At 42.3% G+C, this 21,945-nt stretch overlaps 1 long non-coding RNA gene across 1 annotated transcript; it reads left to right on the top strand.

Moving 5' to 3' along the window:
• The first annotated feature begins 6,523 nt into the window (after positions 1 to 6,523).
• Positions 6,524 to 21,556, top strand: LOC134485040 (uncharacterized). Its single transcript, XR_015646124.1, has 3 exons — positions 6,524 to 6,613; positions 8,553 to 8,675; positions 17,939 to 21,556. It is a non-coding gene; the product is annotated as an uncharacterized LOC134485040 (long non-coding RNA).
• The last annotated feature ends 389 nt before the right edge of the window (positions 21,557 to 21,945 follow it).

Raw genomic sequence — 21,945 nt, 5'->3', positions numbered from 1 at the left:
CAAATGATATCCACTTCCTTGTTGCCCCTCCGCAATCACCCATTCCATCCTCCCCATGCCCCTCAGCTTGGCGTCTATGAGGGAGCTCCTCCACTCTCTCCCCTACTCCCGCCTGACCACTCTAACATCCCCCTATGCTGGCACATCAAACCTCCACAGGACCAGGGGCCTCCTCTCCCATTGATGTCAGTCAAAGCCATGTATCTGGAGCCATGCTTCCCTCCATGTGTATTCTTTAGTTTTTGCTTTGTTCTTCGGAGCTCTGTGTGTCCAGTAACCTGATAATGTTTTTCTTATGGGGCTGAATTCCCTCAGGTCCTTCAGTCCTTCACCTAGCTCTTCCAGTGGGGTCCCCAGGCAGAGTCTGATTGTTGGCTGTAAGTATCTACAGCTGTATGGGTCAAGTGCTGGTACAACCTCTCAGGGAATAGCAATAGCAGGCTTCTGTCAGTAAGCACATCTTGACATCAGTACTAGTGTCTCAGTTTGGTATCTGCTCATGGGATGGAATCCTAGGTGGAGCACTGAAGGAAAGGTATGGCCTTTCCTTCAGTGTCTGTTCTATTTTTTTATTGCTGTCTTTACTTTGGACTTGAACATACCTAGGTTAAAAATTTGAAATGAGGAGTTGGGGATTTAGCTCAGTGGTAGAGCGCTTGCCTAGCAAGTGCAAGGCCCTGAGTTCGGTCCCCAGCTCCGAAAAAAAAGAAAAAGAAAAAAAAATTTAGGATGATTGTGTGGCACCTTTGCCTATGTGGGGCTGTGTCTATGTAGTGGAGGTGTCTATACAGATTGCAGGTCCCCCTTGTTGCATACGTCAGATAAAGTCAACCTTTTGCATCCTGGGGGACTCTCACTTCCCTAACATCTGGGACTTTGTAGTGGCTACACCCAGTTCATCATTCCCCACTGCTACATACTTTTAATCAATTTCCTGAAACTCTAATTCGCTCATGTCTTTTCTATCACCTGATCCTGTCCTCCCCAAAACCCTGCATATGTATCTACCACTACTCTCTTGCTCACAGGTCCCTGCCTTGCTCTACCTCCTGTGATTATTTTGTTCCCTGTACTATGTGGGAATGAACATCCACACTTTGGTCTTCCTTCTTTTTTTTTTTTTTCGGAGCTGGGGACCGAACCGAACCCAGGGCCTTACGCTTCCTAGGCAAGGGCTCTACCACTGAGCTAAATCCCCAACCCGGTCTTCCTTCTTCTTAAGCTCCATATGGTTTGTGAGGTTTATTGTGGCATATTGAGCTTTTGGGGGTAATAACAACTTATGAGTTTGTACACAGCTTGTGTCTGGGTTACCTCTCTCAAGTTTATATATTTTAGATCTATTCATTTCCCTGTAATTTCGTGAAGTCATTGTTTATACTAACTTGGTAGTACTCTAATGTGCAAATGCATCTCAATTTCTATATCCATGCTTCCATTGAGGTACATGTGGATTGGTTACAAAGTCTAGATATTATAAATAAGGCTTATATAAACATAAGGGAGCATGGGGCCTTGTTATATGTTGGAACATCTTTGAGGATGTATGTCTAGTAGTGTTATAGCTAGTTGTTCATGTAGAACTATTTTTAATTTTCTGAGGAAGCACTGAATTGATTTCTAAAGTGATTTTACCATCTTGCAGTTCTACCAGCAGTAGAAGAGTGTTGCTCTTTCTCCACATCCTTGCCAGCATTTCCTGTCACCTGTGGTTTTGATCTTAGTCATTGCTGTGCTGTGGATTGTGAGGGACATTTTGATTTACACTTCCCTTAAGAGGAAGGATGTTGAACACTTCTTTAAGTGCTTCTCATCCTTTCAAGGCTCCTTAGTTGAGAATTCTTTGTTTAGCTCTGTACACCGATTGAAAAGTATTGTTTTTGGATTTTTGGAGACTAACTTCTGAATTTTTGTGTATTTTTTATATTAGCTCTCTATCAAATGTAGGATCAGTAGAGATCTTTTCCCAATCTCTGGATTGCCATTTTCTCCTAATGATTAAGACCTTTGCCTTACAGATACTTTTTAATTTTATGAGGTCCCATTTGTCGAATGGTGATTTTAGAACATAAGCCATTGGCATTCTAGTCAGAAATTTCCCCCTGTGCCAATGTGTTTGAGGCTCTTTCCCACGGTCTCTTCTATTATATTCAGCATGTCTGGTTTTATATGGAGGTTCTTGATCCACTTGGACTTGAACATTGTACAAGGATTTGAGAATAGGTAAATTTGCAATCTTTTCATGCTCACCGACAGTTCAACCAACACCTTTGGTTGAAAATGCTGTTTTTTTTTTTTTTATGCCAGATGGATTTGGCTTCTTTGTCACAGATTAAGTTCCCATCCATGTATAGGGTTATTTTCTGGGTTGTACATTGTATTACTTTGATCTACTTTCCTGTCCCTGTACCAATAACTGTTTGTTTTTTAAAAATATTACTCTGTAGTACAGGTTGAAGTCAGGAATGCTGATCTCCCAGAATTTCTTTTATTGTTGAGAATATTTGCCCTATCCTGTGTTTTTTTTGTCATTCTAGATGAATTTGAGAATTGCTCTAACTCTATGAGGAAGTGAGTTGGAATTTTGACGGGGATTGCATTGAATCTATAGACTGCTTTTGGTAAGATGGCCATTTTACTCTCTTTATCCTGCTGATCCAAGAGCATGGGAGATCTTTCCATCTTCTGGGGTCTTCTCCAATTTCTTTCATCGGAGACTTGTCCCTGTTGTACAGATCTTTCACTTGCTTGGTTAGAGTCACGCTGAGGTATTTTATATTATATGTGACTAATGTGAAGGGTGCTGTTTCCCTAATTTTTCTAAGCCCATTATTTTTTTGAGTAGGGGAAGACAGGTGATTTGGTAGAGTGAATTTTCTATCCAGGCACTCTGCTTAAGTTGTTTATCAGCTGGAGGAGTTCTGGTACAATTTTTTCTGGTCACATGTTTATACTACCATTTCATCCACCAATAGTGATATCTTAACTTCCTCCTTCCCAATGTGTATCCCTTTGATCTCTTTTTGTTCTCCTATTGCTCTGTCTATAAACTCTCGTAATATATTGTATAGATAGGGGCAGAGTGGGCAGGCTTGCTTTGTTCCTGATTTTAGTGGGAGTGCTTCAAGTTTCTCTACATTTTGATTGGTATTGGCTGTTTGTTGTATATGGTTATATATTTACGTAAGTATGAATGTGTATGACCAAATACATATATATATATATATATATGTGTGTGTGTGTGTGTGTGTGTGTGTGTGTGTGTGTGTGTGTGTGTTTGTGTGTGTGTGTGTGTGTGCATGGACATTCATTCAGGTTATATGTCCTCTGCCCTTGTAACACTGAATTACATTAATCAGGGTTGTTCTAGCTCTCAGTATTATAAAGGGGAAAAGTTTGTGGAAATGGTGTACTTTTAAACTACCCCCATAGTTAAGCAGGTTTACATGGCCAAAACATTTAAATTCTGATGCTTAATGAAATTGAGCACCCTCACTTTGTTATTTTCTTTCTCCCTTATAAGTGTGGCTATGTTGGACCACCATATACATCTGTGTACATAGGTGCGTGTGGAGGCTTGCCCTGAGGTTGACGGAAATTATCCTCTAATTACTCTCCCTTGCTCAATGAAAGAGAGTCTCTCAATGGCTAAGCTGGCTGCCTGTTCTTCCTAGCATTTATGTAATCATCAGTTGATCACTGAGCCATCAGTAGTGCACATATTTATTTTTGAAAGTCACAGTCAAGAGTTTATTTTGCCCCTTTTCTGCATGGAATTCTTTCTTGGTTTATTACTCTTTTGATATATTTTAAGTTGTACTCATACCTTTTTGGCCAGGTTGGTTATAGGGTTATTCCACAAATCCTGCCCTTTTCTTTGAACTGGCATTTAGTTGATGAGCAAAGATTGGATTTTAAAGTTCTGCTCAGACCGTAGAGTAGGTATAGTTTGTTTCAGCCAGAATACATAAAATAACTGAAATAATGTGCAAAAATGAACAGCTCTCACGGAAACATTAAAATTTAGATGAAAATTTAGTTAGGCTAGTTAGTTGTATTTTTATGTATAATCTTTTGTGTTCTTCTCTTGTCCAGCCAAGATGCACACTTATCTGGCAGTTCTGGAGACCATGAAAACCTGATTTTTAAAGAGCGTCCACACAACTTCTCAAAAAGTCATGATGTGTCTGACAAAGTGGAAGCTTCTCGTAAAGTAACAGAGCTTGAGAATGAACTGAACACTAAGTGAGAAGAGAGAGGTCACCTGTACTCAAGCAGGTCTCACCTTGGCAGTCGATTTGTGGGGTGGGCCTGAAGAGGAAGGAACAAATGTCCTTCTAAGTGATGTTTAATTTCTTTTTCTGAAATGGTTGCAATTGAGAGATGTTCCACATCCAAGAAATTTTGTCTTACTTTACCAAGAAAAATCCTGCCTAGTTCTTAGTGATCTGACTAAGGTGAAGTTACCCGTTCTTGTTAGCTTTGGCACTCTTGGACCCAGAAGGCAGAATGAAGGGCTTTAAAGATGACAGGGTGTTTCCTCTACCCTACCTTTTCCATTGTCATTCCAAGGGCAGTAGGCCTAGATATTATCTTTCTGTTCTTTCTCCAAACTCCATTTTCCTACCAGACATTGATAGCCGAAAATTTCAGAGCACTACTGTGTCATAATGGACTTTGTCTGCAGGAGACAGGCCTCTCAGCCTAGGGCATTCCTGTGTCATTGGGGACCCTGTATGCAGGAGACAGGTCTCTTGGGGCAGGTGAAATGTTGCCTGTACGTTCTTTAAGTTACATGAGTGGGCTACAAGTAGTTTTTTATGTAAGGCGCACAACACATCATTCATCTAAAATGTGAGCCTCCTGATCCAATGTAAATGTTTGAGATTGAATATCTAATTCATAATTTAATTTCCAAAATTCTAGAGAAAGGTTTCAGATTTGATGCTAGGGATTTTATTTTTATCAATTCAAATCACCAGAACACTAATCATTAGTGGAAAGCAAAGGTGACAGTCCTGTTAGAGAGCTAACTAATACTTCAGAGGTTCCAAAGGCTGTAGAGCTCTCACAGCATTACACAGACAGCATTCTTGCAGGTAGGAACAAAGACGTCCGAGACGAATGGGAGCTCATGGGTGGCTGTCAAGCACAGCTATCTCAGAAGTTGTAAATTTAGTAAAGAGATTTATAAAAACTGTCAGGAAAGGAAGAAGCCTGTTGCTCTGCCCCCTGTGACTTAAGTGCTATAAGAAAACTTGTGTCAGTTGAGTCTGCATCTCTTTCTCAGCGTAACAGATTTATTTAATTTTAATTCCTGAATTTTGCATCCTCATTCCTCAGTTGAGCTATGGGAGAAAGGCCTCAGTTTGCTTATTTTGTGTGAAAGGTGACTTTATGATTTCAACACATTTTCTTTTTCAGAATCTCTAATATGGTTTTAGAAGAACTTTCTGTTCCATAGAAATCTGTGCATCAGGGAAATAATCACAATTTTAAATAAAACGGAAGCATTTGAAACCCAAAAATTCTTTTTAATAAGAGCTGTACGATCAATTGTTGAAATACAACCATTAGTATTCTTTACGTTTATGAGTTTCCTATTTGAAAGCGTATCTTTTTTTTTCCTCTGTAAGAGAATAGAGTGTTCCAGAGAGCTGATGAAGGATTTGCACACTTGTCTTGCCCAGGAAGTGCATTCTCCTTGTGTCTGCAGCACATGGGCAGCCTTTCATAGCATAAAAATACCTCCCAAAGAAGAGCAGGTACCTGCTGTCCCTAGTGCATGGGAAGACAGATGCACTCAAGAACCTGCAAGCATCTGAAAACACTGCATGTGTGTTTGTGAGACCTGTAGTGAAGTAGACTTGGCCATCCCTGGACAGTGAGGTCAGATGTGAATAAGTGTTGCAAGATCACATTGAATAGCATACACTACTGTTGGGAAATGTTTTCCTAAGGCCTGGACTCCACAAACTACGCACAGATAAGCCATTGCCTTAAAGGTCTTCTGGCCATTCACGTTTCAAATGTAAGTGGCCACTCAGTACTGATGGAAGGAAGGTATGTTTTATTATCATGGCACAAGATACACTGATTCGTTCCAGCTGGCTGAAGGGTCAGTGGGATGTTGTGTCCCCTCACCCTCATGACTACTGTGCTTTAGCACGGGGAGCAGGACAGTGTCCAAATCTCAGGGTTTGGGTGAAATGTAAGGATGGAGTTGGGAAGTTGCTGGTCAAAGGATGTAAAGTTCAGATGAACAGGGAATGACTTTGAGTACTGTTACCTGTAGCCTATGACACTCAGCAGTGTCCTACAAATAATGCAAAGGAACTTTAAGAAAGGGGAAGCATGTTTGAGGGTTTAAAAAGCTGAGATGGGTATTCAATGCCACAGTAAATTGATTTGTATTTTACAAGCACTGTAAATGCGAAGGATCCTGAAAGGTAGCCTGGAAAACTCCAGTGTATGGGCATAGAGCTCATGCGCGCGCATGAGTGGCCAATGAACGATACCCGCCCCTCCTCTCTCGGACTTAGCCACGCCCTTCATTAGTTCCTGAGGGGATTTTTCAGAACAGAGGTTATGGCAGTTTCACTATCCAATTCCAGTGAGTATGAGGGGAGCCCATGGAGTTTGAAATGACTCCTTTCTTCTCTCAGGGATGTGAGAAAAAATAAGAGAATTTGGGTTGGCTTAGTAGCACTATTTTGTGAGTCTTAGCTTGAGTTCCCTCGGGATGGAGACCAACTGCTTCTTTCCGAATCTTAGGGAAGTTGAGCTGTTTTCTCCCAACTGTCCTTATGGCTCCTTCCTCCATCTCCTGCTTGGGGCCTCTGTGGACTCTCATTTGCTGCATCAGCACATGAAGGTTCCCTGACTTGGCACCTCCTTATGCTGAACATCAGCAGACTCCATACTGAGTAGGATTTGGGAGTACAGCTGTTAATACCAATAATTATGTAACCCTACTCGATGCCCTCTTAGAGCACGCCGCAGAAAAATAGATTGAAAAAGTGAACAAAAATATAAACATCATGTGTGGTAATGGCTTCCAAGCAAAGAATCTGAACCTTACAGCAGCCCCACCTAAGATTTATGAACAGGAAACCGGGAAGGGGAATGACATTTGAAGTGTAAGTAAAGAAATGTATCTAATAAAAAATTAAAAAAAACAAAAAAAGACAAACAAAGAGGTCTATGCTGTGAATATAATCAGAAAGATGATCTTATCTGCCTCTTTTGTGTGTGTGTGTGTGTGTGTGTGTGTGTGTGTGTGTGTGTGTGTGTGTGGGTGTGTGGGTGTGTGTTTTACCTTGACTTCCGTAGTCAATGGAGTTCAGATAACTGTAGGAATGCATTTTATGGTTTAGAGGCACTGATAGGATCATTCCTTTACTTATGCTCCCCCTACTAGTTTTCTCACACATATCTCATCAAGATTTAAGCTGTTATGCATCCATAAAACTTAATGCTTACTGAATCATTTTAACTTTCCTATTCTTTTCATCTTCATTAATATTCCTGGTACCTAAATAATACAATCCTGTCAAAGGTGTTTCAAATTTAGCTGGTAGACTGATACGCCTCTTAAAACACATGACTTAGGAAACAAGCTAACCTACATTATGGCTGATTGGTGCATTGCAAAACAGATTAATTCTAAATTAAATATATTAGACTATTTAAAATAGTCCTGCTTTAATATTTGTAATCATATCAAACTTTAAATATGGGATTATAAAGCCTGTGATTTGACTGTACTATACTGCATTCTCCATATAGATTTTTACATGAATTACTGAAAATTTCTTGGCAAAAACTTATTATGTGAGCACCTTTATAACTAATACCACTGGGGCTTTTCCATTTAATGGTTATGTGAACCGTATGTTTAAATACAGGTAAAAGGAGATTTACACTTAGCAGCCAACTAAGTAACCTGGATGTAGTCACTTATATTCACTGAGTAGTTGCTTGTAGAAGGGAGCGCAAACTGCAGATCAGGTATTTCAAGGAGCTCTCTTGGTATAAACTTAGCCCTAGCTAATTTGGCCATAGGGAATTCATGGTCCTTCTGATACTTGATCAGTCCAAGCCAAACTTCCTACACAAAAGTTCAGGATGCAGTTCCTCCTGTCTCTATGTCTTTTTTTTTTTTTATTAACTTAAGTATTTCTTATTTACATTTCGATTGTTATTCCCTCTACAGGTTTCTGAGCCAACATCCCCCTAACCCCTCCCACTCCCCTTCTCTATGGGTGTTCCCCTCCCCATCCTCCACCATTACCACCCTCCCCCCAACAATCACATTCACTGGGGGGTTCAGTCTTGGCAGGACCAAGGGCTTCCCTTTCCACTGGTGCTCTTACTAGGCTATTCATTGCTACCTATGAGGTTGGAGCCCAGGGTCAGTCCATGTATAGTCTTTGGGAAGTGGCTTAGTCCCTGGAAGCTCTGGTTGCTTGGCATTGTTGTTCACATGGGGTCTCGAGCCCCTCGAGCTCTTTTAGTCCTTTCTCTGATCTTATCTGCCTCTTAAAATTCAGTTTTTAGCAGGTGTGCTTCCTGACCAAAGAAGTCAGATGAGTGCATGAGCAGCCCCTTCAAGGACAAGGCTTGGATTCCCAGGAGCAGACAAGGAACTCTGTGGGCATACTCCAAGGAATCTGGTGAGAACCACAGCCAGCATTTTGGATCTTTGCAAATTTGCCTAACCTCTATTCTGGCAACTAGTGCTACATTCCTTAGGGAGAGCACAGCTCTGCCTGCTTCAAGCTCAAGCTTAGCTATCGGGAAGCTTCCCCCTGGGACTGGACCTTGGCACCTAACTCAGGACCACTTTACCTCACCTTGAGAGATAGACTTCCATCCACCCCAAGATAGACAAGACTTCCATCCACCCCACGACAGAGCTGGGGTTAGAGCAGCGACTTTCAGGCTCTGGAGCACACCAAGAATGCACACTCCAGTGTTTGTGGGCTGCAGGCAGAACTGAGCAGAGGTTTCTGTTGGCTTCCGTTTGGAGGACTGGGGTCCAAGAGTTGGCTCCAGTTCTCCTCCGTTTGTAGGTAGCTGGTTCCTCTTGGTGCCCTGTGGTCTCTCTCTGCCTCTTCAAGTGTCTGTGACTTTAGGGTCCCTTTCATAAGGACACCAATGTCATTACAAGAGAGACCACCTTTCAGGTTTCCTTGAATGGATCACGTGGAAGGCATTGTCTTTAAGTGTCACCTACTAAGTGCCAGGGACTTCATCCTTCACCATATTAATTGCTTTACAACTTGTCCAAGTGAAGGTAGTGAAGAGAGACTCATAGGGTCAGAGCATACCTGACAGAACTATCTCACCATGCCCCATTCTAATTGGACCAGACTTTGTAAATGTGTCCCAGGTCTTTCTGGCACTGCTGTCCATCATTGTTCTCACAGTATAGCTCTGTCATTAACGGGGGGAAACTGAACAAAAGGCATCTCCTCAGAAAGGAAGAACAAGGCAGTCGACTTTTAGATGGAATCCTGTTATAAATGGCAGAGACCCTAAGGAATCTGCTAAAGTTGAGCACTCAACAGTGAGTTATACAAGACCAATGAATATAAGCTCTGTCAGCAGAAATAAAGCATTTCTATATCCTAGCAGTAAACAAAACAATATAGGGGAAAATTTCTATGTTGTACACCAACTTTTATAAAAATCAAAAATATTTTGTAAATAATTTGGCCAAACACACACTAAACTTTTAACTATAGCTTCTATTTTTGTTTGAAATCTAGGAAGTAAGTAAATTTCATCAAAATATTGCAGAATAATTCATAATCAACTGAATACATTTAGAAATCAACAGTATAGAACTCATAGGTTTTCATTACTCAGTATATAACTCACAGGTTTTCAAACTCATACCGTGGGTTTTCTTTACCAATCAGAGTTTAGAAGTGCAGATAATGCTGTCTCCAGGTAGTCACATATACTCTGTGAGAAGATTCAGAGAGTTAATTCTCTAACAGGAGGGTCCACATCCCAATCTGGAGACAGAATTCCCTTCAAGAGGGTCTAAATCACCTGCAGGTATGAGTAGCCCCCTCAGAGGAAGGACTGAATCTCCTGCAGGCGAGAATGACAAAAATGAGAGGATCCAGAGGAGGAGGGACTTATTTTCTTCTCTGATGAGACTGGAGCACCAGCAGGAATTTGACTCTGTAGTCTGAGAGATTATTTTCAGCATGATGTTCTGAGTTCCCTGAATCCACAGCTGGAGCACCGAGCCACCATCAGGAACACTGCACCTGGACCAGTTGTCTAAGGGAATTAAATACGAATTTCACTTCTTTGGCTTACAAAATCCCACCATGCTCTAGCTTCCTTCCAACATCCACCTTTCATTGCCCACCATCTCAGCTTCTCCCACAGAGCCTGGCTGCAGGTTAAAGAAAAAAGGGTAGTTGAATTGGAAACAGAAAATGCTGTTCTGTCCCTGAGACTGGCATAGGTAATCTCTGTCCTGTAGACTGATTGACTGATGAGACACATGTGAGTGTTTGCTTTGCATAGTCTACTGCAGTTGCAAAAGATTAAAAGAACGGTATCTTTCCTTTGATGGTTGGTCCGCTCCAGTGTGGTGCACATTTGGTGAGTCATCCATTAGTGGAACAGAGATTAATCCTAAATTTTTCATCCTCGTGATCAGACGTATTTAAGGAATAATCCATTAATGATACATCCATCAGTTGGGTCTGGACAACTTTGTTGTACTTTTTATGCATGATAAATTCATCCATATTAATTTTAATTAATCTATAGATATAGTAGTCACCTCCTACACCCAAAGACTTGGTCTAAATACGTGCAAACTCAGGTGATGAGATATGGTTTCTCAGACACCCCCACAGCATGCCACACTGCAGGGTGGATGCTGCACAGTTCAGATGCAGACGTTTCCTGTTTGGCTGAGTGTTCAGTGTACCCTTCACCTTCTCACAGGCTCTTCTGACACTCTTCTTACACAACCTCCACTGACACTCCCGTTGTTTATTTTCCTTGGATTTTTGTTTTTAAGTGTAGTGCTCTTTTTTCAGGGTCCCAATTCTTGAAGGCATTGTATCCCCTGCATATAAACAGTCTGCCTTGTCTTAAATTGGTACCTGTGTGTGTGTCTGTGTGTGTGTGTGTGTGTGTGTGTGTGTGTGTGTGTGTGTGTGTGTGTGTACAGCCACATATTTCATGATCCTACCCATAGCTGACCCACTCAGAACACATGCAGGAGGTGGGAACATGAAATAAAAATAAAGGAGTAAAATGCTAGGTGCAAGGGAGATAGGAGCAGAGCATCATGAGGAAGAGTCCAGAGTCCAGGGAGGCAGGGTGTGAAAGTACAGCAGCATCTTAAAGGGGCTGCCAGTTCTTAGGGTGTGGGGATCAGGTGTGTTAGGAGCACAGGAAGAAGTTGAATGTGATGAGCTTTCAAGTTTAACTACTGTCTGATCTCTGCAGTGCCATCACTGGAAAAGTGATGTAAGTAGTACCTAGTGCCCTAGTCAAATCACAGACACTTTCACTGTCAGATCCCAGTGTGCTGGGAACCCCTACCCTGGGAAGTCCTCAGGGGTGTAAGGAGCATGCACTGGTTTCCTTTGTGTTGTACTCACCATGAGTGAGGAAATATTTGTCTGCACCTCTTCTGGAAGCAGAGATAGTAAACATGGGTGACACTCCTGATAGCCTATCTGTATAAAGTTTTGGCTTCAGTGGTGTTAGCTCTCTGGCTAAAAGATCTAATCTAACAAGTCTTAAGATTTCACAGATGAGGGAATTATGAAAGCAGTTAACTGAAATACATACACTGCTATTCTGAATTTGAAACAGGCTTCAACCTGACACTCTTCTTCCTTACCCTCCCCAGACTTCTTTCTTTTGTCTACATACATTCCTAGTGGCGTCTCTGAGGACCCAATTCTGACTTGTGACTGGGCCTGGGTCATGCTCATGGGTTGGGGAAGTAACAGATGACTACACTGGGGCCCCTGTATCCATGTTGCAAATGAAGTTCCACAGCTCATGATTATAACTCTGGATACAGAACCCATTGCAAGAGATCCTCAGCTGAAATCACGGAACTCACGAGGGACTAAAGACCACTGACTTGCAACATGATGTTCATCTTTCTAAACCCCTCAACATTTCACCAAATAACCGGTATTCTAGAGTACCCCAGCACACACTGAGAAGTGTAGAGAGAAAGAATTTCATGTCTATGTTCCTCTGCCCATGAGAAAGAAGTTTCAGGACAGTAAATAGGTTTTGAGGGTAAGTTTCTCTTTTATAAACACCATTCTCATTCTCTCTCTCTCTCTCTCTCTCTCTCTCTCTCTCTCTCTCTCTCTCTCTCTCTCCAGTTTAAAATTATTTATTTTTATTTCACATGCATTTGTGTTTTACCTGCATGTGCATCTGTGTGTGGCTGTCAGATATCTTAGGAATTTTGCGTGTGGGGGCAATTCCAGTTAAAACAGTCAGAACAAAGAGGAAATGCAGCATCAACAGTAGCAATCAGGTCCCTCTCCTTAGTACCCTGTGGATGTACCTGACCTTGCGGCTACAGTCTTCGTTGTGAATGCATGTCATGCATGCACTGAACTACAGCTGTGACGCTGGTGTCCTATGGCTTCCAGAGGAGCTGCATCTTGCCTTGTCTACAGAATACCTGCATCCAGCCCTGTCTCCAGGCGAGCATGCTGAGGACGAAACATTAGCCACATGTAAACAACATGGGATTTGTAAGTACACAAAGAATATGATTTCCTATGAAATCTGCAGTATAAAAGGAGGGTAGCATGAAGGAGAGAGATGCTATAGACTAGGACTTCAGTTACACAGTGGTTTCCATATGGATTTGTCAGACATGACTAGGAAGGGTGCTGGGAACCTGTGCAGATTTGGACAAACACAAATGCTTTTCTGTAATGGGATCCAAGAGGAAAACAGGATCAGATGAAAGCTCCTTACCCAAGGATGACCTCTCTTCAGTGAGAAGGCCAGAGTTATGTGTGGCTTCCATCTCAAGACCTCGGGTCGAATGTGTGAGTCAGGTGTCCTTGTGCCTGCTGTTCTCCAGTGCTTTTAACAAGAAGGCTTCCTCCTTCAAATTGGCAAGCTTGAGGGTGGCAAGCTCTGTCTCTGCTGTGGTTGGATTATGGTCATCCAACAAGGGTGTACATGAGTATACGTGCACTGTGTGTATTATGTAGGGCCCACAAAACCTGAAGAGGGTAAGATATTCTAGATCTTGAGTTGCACATGACTGTGAGCTGACTTGGAAATGTTGAAAACAAGTGAAGGTCCTCTGAAAGGCAGCCAGTGCTCTGAAATCCTGAGCTTTCTCTCTAGTTCCTGCTCTGTAGGTTTTCTCGTGTCCTGTTGATTACTGTCTGCTCCACTAGCCTGTTCCACAGGAATCAGTCTTATGATTGTGTAGCATCACAACACCAAAAATACTTTAATCTCTGACTGGATGCCCTGAATGATTTTTACACGGGATAAAACTCGGCTACATTTGTGTTTGATTATTAACAGTGCCTCTGGAACTAAACTCAGATCATCAGCTATTCCTTTCACCTCTGAACCTTCTCAAAAGCTTACACTATATATTCCGTTCTGTCCTCAGTGTACCATATATTGCTATAATCACCAGTATTGTTAAAGCAAGCCAAAGGAGATTTATAAAATCTTCAGATTTTGAAATTTACATTCACACATAGCTTGTGCTACACATCATTAATCCCCCTTTCAGGAGAGAGAAGGTCTCTTTACTGTCCAAACCACCCTTGTGTACAGGGTGAGTTTTAGGACAGCTTCAGTTTGTGGTAACACTCTGTCTCAAATTAAGCACACAACAGCAACAACCCAACCACACTCACACAGAAACACATGCATGGAACACACACACACACACACACACACACACACACACACACACACACACACACACAGAGCACTTTCCAGTTTCTACCCTTCCCATTCCTCAAGTGAGCATTCAGTGTAACTGTACTTTAATCTCACCTACCTCAGTCCTTCCAGTCTGTAGGCTTCTCTTAAACCCTCCGGAATTGGCAACTGACATCAGGCCGGTTTCTGCTTGCTGGTGGGGAAATTGGGTTGTGTTGCTTTGTTAATCTGTACTCCCTTAGCCATCTTCCCCAGGCCCTAGAAGATTCCATTAACCTCCTTCAGAGTACTTCAGTGTTTTTAAATCATACTCAACAAAGTAAGAAACCATTTGGTTTGATTGCAGCATTTAGGATTGTGTTGAGTAGGTACCAGCAGAATGTACACTGTTTATGAAGTAGGTCTGTGAGTAAGGGCTAGGTGTAATTTTATCTGCTGAGTGAGTGTTTGCTCCATATCGTTATCCATTTTGACTTCTGTCGTATATTTATTCCTATAGACTAAAGGGTTTGAGTTTGTGTTGGCTTCTTCTGTGATTTCAGTATCCAGCACCTCTGGACTTATCCTATAAGTATGACCAGATTAACAGGGCTGTTGATTTTCCATGGAGATGCTTGTTTACATTTTTACTTAATCCACATCTTATGTTCAAGTGGAGGGAGAGCAGCTTGCTGGCTCTGCAGCAACACACATTGACCCAGAGTGAAGGTTCTCTATGTTACTGATTCGAATTCCTGAATCATCATGACATTTTGCATGAGCTATCCTCCACTGTCTCGGGCATTTGAGTACTCCTTTCCCAGTTGGTGACTCTGTTTGGGAAGACTCAGGAGGTATGCCCTTGCTGGAGAAAGAATGCCAGTGGGGCTGGACTTTGAGGTTTTAGTGCTCTGCACCACTCCCTGTGCACTGTCTGCTTTGTACTTGTGATTCCAGATGTGAGTCCTCTGCTTCCTGCTCCTTCCACTGTGCCCTGTAGTCATGGAACTTAACCTATGGTAACAGGTGGTCTGTGAAATAGGATCACTAATCGCCTACATGTTTTATAGTTTGCTGTGCTCATGGCATTTCTGTCACAGAAATACTAAGGTAACTAATGCAGAAGGGGATGTAATAGAGCAGACTCTTGCTATGTGATACCTGACCATGCCAGTTTGTCCTTATTATTTGTTTTGGAAAATATGCAAGAATTCAGAACTTTGATCTAGAAGTGGCCCAGTGCTCTAAGAAGAGTTTAATGGGGTATACTGGCAGGAGCTTGGGAGTCAGGAGTGCCAAGACCTATCCAGAATGTGGAAGCCCACGACAAGGGGATTCAGAAGGCAATAATATTTGTAACTGGTCTGGGATAATTTGTATGATGGTTTTACAAAATGTGGCTTCTTTCCGACCACTTCGTAAAAACCTACCTGAGGCTAAATTAAAAAGTAATAAACAAATTTCTTCGATGAAAATTTGAAGAGAGCCCAGTATGGCCTCTGTTATACTGAGGTTATAGGACTTCAATGAAAAAGAGCAAATGGGGCAAATAGAAATGCAAAATGTATAGTTTACAGAGAAAAGGACACTGGGAAGATTAATATTATAGCCAATGCCTAGGCCAGAAGAGAGCCTGCAATTACTTAGGAGATTAGAACCTTAATATAAGGCCATGTCTCCTCAGGTGATGACATCACTCAATTAACCTTGTAATCTGTGGTAGAAAGTGACTTACTTAGTGTTTTCCTGCTATTAACAGACACCATGACCAATGCAAATCTTATAAGAAGAACACTGCTTTGGGTTTGGCTTACAAGTTCAGCAGTTTGCTTCATTATCATCAAGGTGGGAGCATGGCAGCATCTAGGCAGATATGGTACAGAAGGAGCTGGGTGCTCTACATCATCATCTGATAGATGACTTAAGAATGTAGGCTTGAAAGTATCCAGTTTCTAATCTGGGAAGGAGAACAGCAGGCCTGAGAGGAACAGGCCTCATGTGCAGAGGGATGTACCATCTGTACATGGTTGGGAGAAGCTCAGAGAAGGTTAGTCATACCTGTCTATCCAGTAGAGGTTAGTTAACTGTGGAAACTATCACTAACAGTAAAGGTAACTTTGAAGTCTGAGGAAGAGAAGGTTTGTTGCCATTGTTTGTGGACCATGCTTCAGAGGTGATGAGACACAGATAAACTGTGTCTTCGGTTCATGCCACGAAGAGTGCTACCTGAGCACTTCACATCTTAAGTTGTGTATGTTGTCAGGGCCCTTACACAAAGGTGATCTAGTGACAGTGTCTTGCTTTGTTTGTAGCAATCACATGAATTTAAATTCCCTACTTGTTCTTGTTCTTAAAAACTCACTGATTAGTTTTAGCTGAGACTCCTGGGAGACTTTTCTCCCACATGCTGTAAGTTTTAAAGATTTGGTGATTAACATAAATTACTATTCATAGGTGAACACAGGGCCCACACTGACCTCACCTTGCTATCTGGAACTGTTACTCCTGAGCCAAGGGTCTCAAGGGTCTCTGCCTCAGAAAGAAATGTGGAAAAGTGATCTCCTAATCTATTCACATTCCTTGTATCATCCAGAACATCTGCTAGAATGAGAGGATCCTTCTCTGCTCAGGACAATGTAGATACTGCTTCCCCAGGAGGAAAGAAAGGGCCACTACCTGTCTCTGAGGGGCAGTCCCTGGTGTTCACTGTTATGTCACCCAACAGTCCCACCTTGAATCTGCTGTTCCACTTGAGCATGGAGCCTCCTTTCATTCTGGGAGATAAACAGGAATCTCCAGCTAGGAACAGTGGTCCAAACATGAGGTTAAGTGAAGGCAGTGAGAATGGTGTATATACATTAAGGGTTTCTGATTGAATGATTCTGAACTTAATGTATTTCCTACTGGAGTCATCTGTAAGTGATATATAAGCTTTGTAGTAAAATGTACCTTTAGGTCCAAGATTTCATGGTAGGTCAATGCACTACTTTCTCTTAAAGATAATTTAAGAACTGCATAAAGAAGAGAAAATACTGATCAGAAAATGTTACTAGGTGTACATGACTGGTTTACATGTGCATGTCTCTGTGCTCAGCTCCAAGAGCACACAATATGCATTAGAAAGTAGATGATAAGAACTCTCTCTCTCTCTTTTCTCTCTCTCTCTCTCTCTCTCTCTCTACCTCACTTTCGATCTCTCACTCTCTCATGGGTGTGTGTGTCTCTCTGTGTGTGTGTGCATGTGTTTATGAATCTGTGTCTGTCTGTCTGTCTGTCTCTCTCTCTCTTTCTCTCTCTCAGTGTGTGCATGTGTGTGTGTGTGTGTGCGTGTGTGTGTGTGTGTGTGTGACAAACTGAAGGTGAGCTCAAGGTCTGCATGCCCAGTTGGAACAAGGATCCCATGTTGATTGACTCCCACCTTGACAAGTATCCTGTTGTTGGTATGACCAGCATGTGACCATTGGGACAAGATAGAAGTATTTACAAAGCCAACAGTTTTGACCCATTTATGCGAACTAGGGCAGATTTGAGAGTACACTTAAGAGTTTTAAACTTTGTTTGAAAAAACTAAACAGTGTTCTTGGAAGAGTTTCTTTGGAGTAGACCGCCAAAGGCCAAATTTTATCTGATTGTTGGTGAGCACCTGTGGGTTTTTATGTTCCTAATGGAGTATCCCTTAGGTTTGGGTCAGACAATGTATGCCTTATTATTTCCACTGTTTTTAACATCTCAAATGATGTCCCACGTTCTAGGTGCCAATCCACAAATGCCCACTCCTACATCTTCTCCCTCCTCCCTCCATTTTGCCACTATGATGCTGCTCCAAAACTCACCCAACTTTTCGAAACCCACCACTCTAGCCTCCTCCTACGTTCGAGCATCACATCTCCACAGGACCAAGGGCCTTCCATCCCATTGGTTTCAAATAATGCCATCCTCTGATATATATTGGTTGGTGGTCTATTTTCTGGAAGCTCTGGGTCATCAGCCAGAATATATTGTTTTTCCTCTATTGCAGGACCTCCTCTGTCACAGGACATCCACTGTTTAAGCACCACCACTACCTCAGAAATTCCACTGTCTGTGTGTCAACTCCACTGTTACAGGACCATAAGTGTCTCAGCACTTCAACTATCACAGCACTTCTACTATTCAGGAGCTCAAGAGTCTCAGCATCTCAAGTGTCACAGGACCTCCTTTGTCCAAGAACTGGACTGTCCAAGCAACACTACTATTGCGGGACCTCCACTGTCACAGGACTTCCACTGTAGGAGCACTACAACTGTCTCAGGACACCCACTGTCCTATAACCTCCACTATCCCAGGAATTCCACTGTCGTAGCACCACCCGTAGCAACTAAAGTGTTTCAGGACATCAACTGAAGCAAGATCTCCCATGATTCTGCAACTTCACTGCCACAGGATCTCTACAGTGACAGGAATACCCCTGTATCAGCAATTCCAATTTTGCAGGACCTCCACTGTAGCAGAACCTTCAATTGTGCAGCAGCTCCACTGTAGGTAGATTGACCTCCATGATCTCAGTGCATCGATTTTCAAAGGACCTTCACTGTCACAGAACCGGCGCTATTTCAGTGCCTCCACTGTCGCAGGACCTACCTCTTCACAGGATCTGCACTGTTGCAGCAACTGTAATTTCAATTTTTCAAAGTCATTGCTGTTTATATTTGAGGCTGAATGAAATGTGATGCTACTTTTGAAAGCATAAGAATTTGTTCTATAGCTCTTGTGATAAATGCCGTGTGTGCTTGGACCAGTAAACTATGGAAGACTTCATGAGCTCATACCACTCTCCACCTCACTTTGTGGAAGCTGGTGTTTTTAGAGTGTGATAAACTTCAGGTGAATGGATGCATTCAGCTGCACCACGCTCTAGAGTGGGCTACACAGCCGTCATATTGAATCCTTGCTGGGAAGAGAAGAAATCCAGAGGAGGGAGAAGGCTTGGGTTGGGGGAAGTATCATAAAATACTTAGAGGATATAAGAAGGTAAGAATTATGGGGAACTGGAAAACAGAGCCAGAGGAAGAATGAGCACAGAGCAAACTGGGAAGGACAAAGTACAAAGGCACTTGGGTTTTGCCATCTGTGTGTTCTCTGGAAAATCTCCCTTGGCCTCATTTCTGGGAGAAAACTCTTCCTCCACCCCCTTGTAAGGTTTCATTCTTGAAGGAAAGCAGCAACACAACTTCATCAGTGAATTTCCCCATTGGAATTGGTTCATCCTTTAATGCCTCTGGGAAATCCCCAGATGGGGAATGTCCTGCTCTCTGCTGAAGGACAGCAGGAAAGTAGGTTGTCCTCTGTTTTCTCGTTGCTACAGCTCTTCCAAATGTGGCTTATTGGCGAGTGAAGACACAGGACACTTCCGGTGTGTATGTATGCTTTGTTCACTGTGGGTGTTGTCGGTAGTGTCCTGAAAAGAAGAAAGGCATGCCCAATGGCTCTTTGCTTCCTCTTTGACTAGCCTTATGATCATAGGGAGACACTAGGCCATTGGAAGATGAGGAGAACAATGTGTCTATGTTGTGTTCACTTCTATTCCTATTTAGTCCTAGAGGGAAATCAGCAAGGGTAGAGAAGGGGACCGTAACTGGACAAAGCTGCCGAGCCTGTGTTGTGAAGCAATTCCTGTGTATAACTTGTTACATTAAGCAATAAGATGCCATGTTCTGTTTATACCTTTTTGATGCAATGAATCTATAATATTTTACCTCAAACCTCAATATATTACGTTTCTTCCTCTTTTGGAGAATCTGGCATGAGAGGGATCACTTCTTCATAAGGATTTGTGAACCTCTTCCAGTTTTCATTGACCAGGGGTACATCATCACCTCTGTGACTGTCAGCCCATAGTTTGGATTTACTTTCAGTAATAGGCTAAGCTGTCTCTTCTGACAACCCACAGTGAGCAGGGTACACACCTGCTACAACTTGTCTTCTGAACTGTTGTATGTCAACAGAGTCAAATACAACAGTGAAATATAAGCCTACTCCTAAGATCCATATGTTGGTTTTTTTTTTTTTTGCACCACCATAAAGTTGTCCTAGGAAGAGATCAGGTGCACCAATAGGGTAAGCACCATGCTGCCAGTTCAGCATTTGCCCAGATTTGTCTTGAGTTGAAGGCCAAAGTCGATGCTTTTGACTTTTCTGTTCTTCTTTAACAAAATATAATCTGGTTTCAGGTCACTGTGAACTTATACAGTGCCCATAGCCATAGATAAAGCCTGCTAATATTTGCCTAAATATTTCCTTGGCTCCTTCCTCCTCTCGGTGGAAAGACTTTCAGATGTATTTGTAAAGCTGTAAAATTTCAACCAGTTTCACGATAAGTTATTAGAATTGTCTCAGACTCAATTGGAGAAGCAAGATGATGTTGGGGTGGATGAAAAACTTCATTATATTGCCATGGTCATGTTTGGCTGGCACCATTGCTTCTTCTTTGCATGCACTTTGATAACCCCTGTAGCAGAACTTCCACTGTCCCAGCACCTGAACTATCCCAAGACCTCCACAGTCAAGGACCAATATTGTGGTAGGGCGTCTGTGGTCAGGCAACTCCTCTGTCTCAGACCCTCCAAATTGCAAGACCTTTACGGGCACTGGAAGTCACTGTCCCTAAACTTCCACTGTTGGAGTACCTCAACTATAACAAGGACCTCTACTATTGTACAATCCCCTTGTCATAGCACGTCTATTGTTACAAAGTAGTCCACTGTCAAAGGACCTCCAGGGTCTCAGCCTCTCCACTGTTACAGGATCTCTACTGTCTTAGGACCACTGCTGTTGGAGGACCTCCTGTCTCTCAGCAACTTCAGTTTGTTGGAGCTCTCCTATCAGAGGACATTTACATTTGCTGTACTTCCAGTGTCACAGCTGTTATAAGAACCTCCATTCTCACAGGACCTCCAGTGTGTCAGTACCTCCACTGTCCAAGGACTTTTATATTGTAGGACCTCTACTGTCCTACAGAATGTCCACTGTCGCTAGATTACCACTGTCACAACACCACAACCATTACAAGAACTGAAATTTTGGCATGACCTCCAGTGTTCCAGCCCCTCCAGTGTCATAGGACCTCCACTATCCCAGGACGTCCACTGTCTCACCAAGGCCAATTTAAAGGACCTCTACTATAACAGGTTATCCACTGTAGCTGGACTTACACTGTTGCAGTACCTCAAGTGTTGCAGGACCAACAAGGTTGCAGGACATAGACACTCTCAGCAGCTAGAATTTGCAGGACCTCTACTGGCACACAAATTCCACAGTTGCTGGAGCTCCACTGTCACTGCAAATGCACTGTCTCATGATATTCACTGTTGCTGGACCAGTAGTGTGGCAGTACCTCCATTTTTGCCAAGCCCCTCCACTGACGCAAGACTTCCACTTTTGTAGCACCTTCACTGTCCAAGCAAACCAACTCCTGCAGGATCTCCATTGTCTCAGGGCATTCACTAATGCCAACTCTCCAATGTTGTAGTACTTTTTAAAAATTCCTCTAAAAAAGGTTACTTTGTTATTTACAAATTACAATTCAGGTGTTGATAAAATAAATAAGGTCAGTTTCCCCCCTAGATACTAAGTAAATAAAATGTTTTTCTAGACACAATATATGTAAAAGCTTGTGAAAATGTTCATTAAAGCTATTTGTGGTGGCATGTGCATTTAATGCCAGCTCTAAGAATGCAGAAAGAGGCAGATTATGGTTAGTTTCCGGTCCCCTCGCCTGTGTAGTGAATTCCAGAACAGCCTCAAATGTATAGTGAGTCCCTGGGCTCCGTTTTGTTCTGATTGCTTGCTCGTGTTTGCATTTTTAGGCTAGTCAAAAATGTATATATAAGATCACCCTATTATACCAAGAGCAGTTATTAAATATAAGAATTATAGATGCATCCTTTGAAGCTCTTCATCTTAGAAATAATGAGGGAGAGAGAATGAATGAGTTGGCTTTGGTTTCAGTTTCAGATCGTTATGGCTCAGGTAAACCCAGAGCACAGA

Source organism: Rattus norvegicus, chromosome 1 (assembly GCF_021556685.1).
Source record: "Rattus norvegicus strain SHRSP/BbbUtx chromosome 1, alternate assembly SHRSP_T2T, whole genome shotgun sequence".
Lineage (NCBI taxonomy): Eukaryota > Metazoa > Chordata > Mammalia > Rodentia > Muridae > Rattus > Rattus norvegicus.
This window is presented reverse-complemented; position numbering and strand designations above follow the sequence as displayed.